The sequence below is a fragment of the Rhinolophus sinicus genome, chromosome 5 (assembly GCF_057876585.1).
Source record: "Rhinolophus sinicus isolate RSI-liver-muscle chromosome 5, RSI-T2T, whole genome shotgun sequence".
NCBI lineage: Eukaryota > Metazoa > Chordata > Mammalia > Chiroptera > Rhinolophidae > Rhinolophus > Rhinolophus sinicus.
In genome coordinates this window covers 85,747,235-85,753,666 of record NC_142505.1, presented here as the reverse complement: position 1 = coordinate 85,753,666, position 6,432 = coordinate 85,747,235, and positions in this window count along the sequence as shown.

Sequence of the window (6,432 nt, the reverse complement as noted above, 5' to 3'; positions counted from 1 at the left end):
ACTGAATTTTATTAAAAGCTTTTTGTCTATTATTCCTTCAATATATTGTCGATAACATTGATTGACTTTGTCTGTTAAACCAACCTTGCATTCTTGGGATAATTTTTCTTGGTGGTGGTGGTGTAATATTCTTTGCACATGTTGATGACCTTGATTTGCTAATATTTTGTTAAGTAATTATGCATCTATGTTTATGAGGTATCTTGATCCTAAGTTTTTAAATCTTCTCACCATAAACAACTAGAAAAAAAGTGAATATATATCAAATAACTATTCTAAAAATTATATATCACAGATTCCAAAAGGAAAAAAAGGAAAACACATAAAGTGAACCCTTTGAGAACCTTAGATTTCTGCTTTGAGTACTTTCCTGAGCATTGTGTAGGGGGGGGGGGGTGTCCTAAGCAGAGCAGGGGCATCTTGCTGAATTAAGGAAAGTGGGATAAAATTTCAGAGATGCTGAGGCTCTAAGGAGAAAGTCGCTACACAAGGAAAGAGCTCCATAAATCTGCATAGGGCCCTTGTATGTTTTCCTAAATAGTAAGACATACAAGTCTAAGTCCAGCTGAAAATTGTTGTTGTTTTTTTTAGATATAATCTACATTCTTCTCTGTTTAATGAAATCTTTGGCATAATGTTGATTCAACCTTGAGTTGTGGCTACTTGACCCAAACTGATTAAGTTGAAAAGTATAAAATTAATTGAATTTGTTGATTGTTTTTATATGTCCAGCAAATTTGTTTTCCCACTGAATTGGTGGTTTCCTTTGTTCTAGAAGAAACAGAAGATTGACTTCCAGAAATATCTTGTTTTAGCAAGTGGATAGATGAAGTGATCAGGCATGGTACGGTCCTTTTCCATTTCTAATTTCAGTGATGATTGCTGGCAGAAGGCAAGCAATATGTAGCCTCTACCTCAGGTGTGTTAGCATATTGCAATTAAGTAAAGCTACTTTTAGTCACCCAGGGTGAAAGTGATTGATCAAAGTGTCAGATGATTTACTTCCAATGTAAACTACAATTCCCTGCCCAAAATACTACAAATTATTTAATAAAAAGAGGGTATCATTAAAATCCAGACACACAGTATTCACAAATTGTGATCTATGAGAATGTGAATGGTGTAATTATTCTCCAACAAGGAAACACATTTAGTGGCTTCTCCACATCCATTCTTATTATAAATAATATTCCAATTAGTGTTATCCAAATGCTATGCGGAGGCTCTGGTAAAGATGTAATTTAAAGCAATGTAAGTAAGATTATTTTTTTATACCCTGTGAAATAAATCCAAGTCAGGCAATAAAGGAGGCTCATAGAAGAGCAACAGAAATGCAGATGGCAAAGCAACTTGAAAATTACATAATCAAATGAGGTCGACAAGAAGAAGAGTATAATCTGGAGGCAAGTCACTCTAATTATCATTATTGTCATCAATACTTTATATTGAGCAACAATGAACAATGACCCCAAATCACTAGGTAATTTGGTTTGGAATCAATCCCAAGACTTGAGACTTCCTTGATTGTATAGCGTAGACAAATAATAATTAGGTAGGAATGACCACGGTGTGTTCCTCATAGTGGCATTGTGTTTGGTAGTTTTTTCAAATGCTATTTAATGTCTAGTGTATCATTTTAGCTTCACATCGAAAATATAATATTGTTTAAGAGCTTATGCTCTGGGGCCAGAATGCCTTGAATTCCACTGCTGACTGAAATGTAACCTTTGCAAGCCTCAATTTTCTCAGCTGTGAAGTGTGGGCTAATTAAAGGGCCTAGTTCTTGGGGACAAGGAATTTTAATAACTACAGTTTCGAAGCTGGCTGGGGATGGAATCAGGATGCAAAACACAACAGTCAGCTTCTGGAGTCAGCACTCACACCATCATGCATACTGACTTTCCCCTTTCAGGGATGTGACAGTGTAACAAAACCATGCATGTGGGGGGCACTTAGTCCACTGTTTGGTGTGCAGCATTCAAGGACAAGTAGTTAGGAGGTGGAGGGCAAGAATTAGAAAGAAAGGAAGTGGAAGAGACCGGCCCCTATAACTAGATTAGGACAGGGGTTACAAATTTTTACTGTAAAGGATCAGATAGTAAATATTTCAGGCTTTGCACAATACACATTCTGTCTCAACTACTCAACTGTGCCATTGTAGTTAGAAAGCAGCCACACAAAAAACATAAATAAATGGCGTGTTCCGATAAGATTTTACTTACAAACATGTGTTGGGCTAGATTTGTCTCTTGGGCCATAGTTTTGTATCAGAAAATGAGGATTTGAATTCAGTCTGTTTTTTCTCTCAGCTTTACTGTGGTAAAATTGACAAATATTGAATGCAGGCTTTTGAGGAAGTCTAGTATTCTTTTCACCCTCTCCCAGCTGCCTCCCCCTGGCCAACTGTATCATTGGGAACGTTAAGGGAATGAGATCATTATGACCTCTAGGCTGCTTCCAGAACTGATGGTCTAAGATTATATGGTGCATTTTCTGAAGATCATTTAATGACTGTCAACTAGAACAAAATTACACAATTAAATACTAATTCCGGGCATGGTGGGCATGGCTCAGACCATGGTAAAAACTATGCCTGTGACTTCACATTCTCTGCTCAAATCAGAATTATGTATTTGTTCAATGGGAGAACACATATTTCTACCTGGAACCCTTCATGCTTTTCAGTCACTGGAGAACAAACGTCTTTGTTTGCCTGTAAAAGTCCCAATATATGGCTATTGTGTCTCTCTAATTATTATTAGCATCCTTTTTCACTCTTCTAAAAGTATCCCAGTCTGGATGACAAAAATACAAGGTCATCCTATTAATAGGCTATAGAACCCAATTCTATGGATTTCCACAAACTTTGGAAGCTACAAAATCCTACCCCGCCCTTCACTCCCCCACTCGCAGGGGTAGAAACAAATTCTCATTTAACATTTCCTCTATTTTAGCAAACATTTATTGAGTACCTAATATACACCATTTACTGTGAAAGACATTGAAGATAAAATGCTTGCTCCAATATTTTCATTTTATTTGGAGACAGAGTATCTGTGAAAGTTTATATGAACTCATTCTCCAACTGAAATCTTTAAATTTCACAGGCACAGGCTACCTTTTCACATATTCCCTCCACTGTTATGTATTCCACATGAGCCAAAGCTGCATGAGAGCAGAAACAGGGTGCATATTTTTAACCCCATGACTAGCATCTAGTCATGCCTGTATGTATTCAGTGAGCCCTAAGTAAGTACTTGTGGAATAAACAACTCAGTATTAGTCAAAGGTTCTTTCACTAAGCATTAATTTTTTTGTTCCCACGTTGCACTGACAAAGGGAAGTGGATTGTTATAAGGAATTTAAAAGGCTTGTATGGTAGTTGCAAATACTTACCTTTATGTTTAATACATATTATTTATTTAGAACTTCCTATACGCCTGGCTCTAAATTAAACTTGTATATATTGTATGGCACTTAATCCTCACAACCACCCTATGAAGTGGGAGCTATTGTTTTCTCTATTTTGTGGATAATAAAGCTATAACTCAAAGAATTTAGGAAATTTACATACTATAGGGCAACAGCTTGTAAGCAATGGAAATGGGATTCCATCCCACATTCGACTCCATGAAGACTGAATTATTATGAAAGCTGTTAGGCATAATGCAACTTAGATACGACTATAAACACTCATTGATAACCTTGACTAAAGAGCTCAATTTAATGCTACTAGTGTCACTACTACAAATATTGCATGGGCAATACTTGTATTAAAAATTATTTGTTGTTCCTCTGAAATTCAAATGTAACTGGGTATACTGATATGTATTTGCTGCAGCTGGCAACATTATCTGTTACTCAGCCTGTGAAAGATGATTTGTACGAGGAGAGCATGAAGAAGCCCTAATGCAGTCCCCACCTCAATAGTTCTCTACCCCATCCCTGATTTCATGGTGCTGGATATATGTGGATATAGAAAACATTCCTAGTACAATTATGACAAAGAATCGGGAAGGCATTACTTATCTTCCAGCCCAGCTCTCATGGTGTGAATTATCTGATCTCAGGCAGAAATCCTTAAGCACCCAAATGTTCCTGAAGCGGTCAACATTATTGAACCTATTTCCCCAAAGCACAAATTAATCCCCGAGAGAAAGTCTTCTAGCTCCCCTTCTGTGGTGAGGAGATGGACCAAAGTGTCCAGCTGTCCAAGTGAATGACCATACAGATTGCAATGGCCACGAGCAGGCAGGATGGGAACCAGCTGGGGGCCTGGTATAAGCTGGCTACTCTGAACCCTACAAAGAAAGCCCAAGACCAATTTCTCACTTGAAGGTCCTGCCATCTCCTTGCAGAGAAATTGCTGACACCTGGAAATGATTAAAACAATTACATACAAAATTCCTTACATACAGAAGATTATTAAGCTTTAGGCCCCTAGACTTCTAACTCCAACTTCCTAAAAGTCCCCCCAAATTTCCTCTGTAAAATCACCCTTTCCCCATTTTACACCAGATTTGTTTAAATCAATGATTGTAAAACTTTCCACACCCTTGTAGCTAAATGATCTCCTCAAGGAAAGACACATGATCTGACTCCAGTGAGATAAGAGACATTTATTTCTGGAGAGAAAAGCATCTTCTCTATCCTATAGAAGCAATTATAAGAAACCTTCCTTCTTCCTGCAAATGTAGTGGGTTGGGGGCTTTGGATATGTGGTTGCATTTTACTGCTGTAAAGAGAAAGGGAGGTCAGAAGCTTCAGGGGCCATTTTTGTGAGGTCGGAGCATAAAGCTGATGGTGCAGAAGGCAAAGAAAATGACTTACAAAGTAGTCAGGTTCTGGGTTGTATAATTTGAACTTCTGGAGCAAGCTTCAGCCAAAGTCTCTAGATTTGTCTCTACATGAGTCAACAAATTTTCTTTGTTGCTTAAGCCACTTTAAGGTGGGTTGTATTTTGTCACTTTCAATGCAAAGACTTCTGACAGATCTATCTTGTATATATTCACTTGTATTTCAATTTGCACCTATTCTACAAAGAAATACATAAGGAGGTTTATTAAAATCCACAGAATACAAAAATGAAAAAAAAAAAGATTAGAACTGTGTGATAAAGAAAAGGTTTGTGTGGGTGGAGAAGGGGAGACATTTGGATGTGAAATAGAGCCAGAAATGAGGCTCAGATAAGAATGCTTATTGTGAAGTCTCAGCCCTGGCCGTGTGCAGCCCAGAGATTTGCGATAAGCTTTCTAGCATGTAATTCAAAGGAAACAGCTTGTTCATTTACTCAAATTCACAGTGGCCTTCAGCTAAATTCCAAGGAATTGCTCAGGAGAACCACGAATTATAAACATCTAAAAGTAGAAGTTAATAGAGAGGAGAATGACCAGTTTAGGGTGGCACAATTAAGTACCCTACACGAGACTTACGCTGAGCCATGAGATGGGATGGGATGTATCTGAGGAGAACCAACATTCCAGGAAGGAGAATCAGCGTAAGCAAGCTTACACATGAAATAAATTTGTGTAGCGGACTGTGAGGAGGTGGGCATGGAGCAAGTTGAAAGAAGTTATGTCAAGATGGAACCAACAATTATTTTAAAACACAGGACCAAAATATGGAGCAGTATGCAAAAAACAAACAAACAACTCACAAAAAACAAAAACAAACAAACAAAACAACTACTATAGAGTAAAATTTCTCAAGCTTACTAAGGACTGAAGTTTCTTAAATTTTAAAATATAGCCTTGCCAGTAATTTTGGGTTGATGCAAAATGGAAACAGTCTACAAATAATTCAACAAAAAATAAAACTGAGAATAAACAAACTCCCCTGCAAAAAATAAACAACATATTGAGCTTAGTTCTCCTGTTGTATAAATTAATCCGTAGGAGTAATTTCGGTAACTTTTACTCCCTAACCCAGAGATATAAATCTTGACTAAAATAATTCTCATTTACACCCTATCAGGATTATATATCAGAAGGTTTAGTATTGTTTTCTTAATCTGGTAGGATGGAGGGTGAAAAACTAATAATAGCATTCCATACTTATAGGTAATAAACTCTACGGTCATTGTTCTAGCTAGAGTGCTCTATTAAGTAGCTCGGTCACACTGATAAATTACAATATCCATAAATCATTCAGAAATCATGAATTATCGGTGGATCCTTTGTAAAAAACACCCATTGAATAGTTGTGGATTTCAATTATATTTTGACATAATTACCATAGTAGCTCTGAGACCCTGAAAAAATGAATTAATCTCTTTAAGCCTTGGGTCCCTCATTTGTAAAATAGGCGCAATAATAACTATCTATTAGGGTTTACGAGGATTAAATGAAAAAGTATATAATAAGTGCCTACTAGGAGTAGCCATCATTTGAGAGATTCCTATGAGTCAAAGTCCTAAGGTCATTCAATGAATTA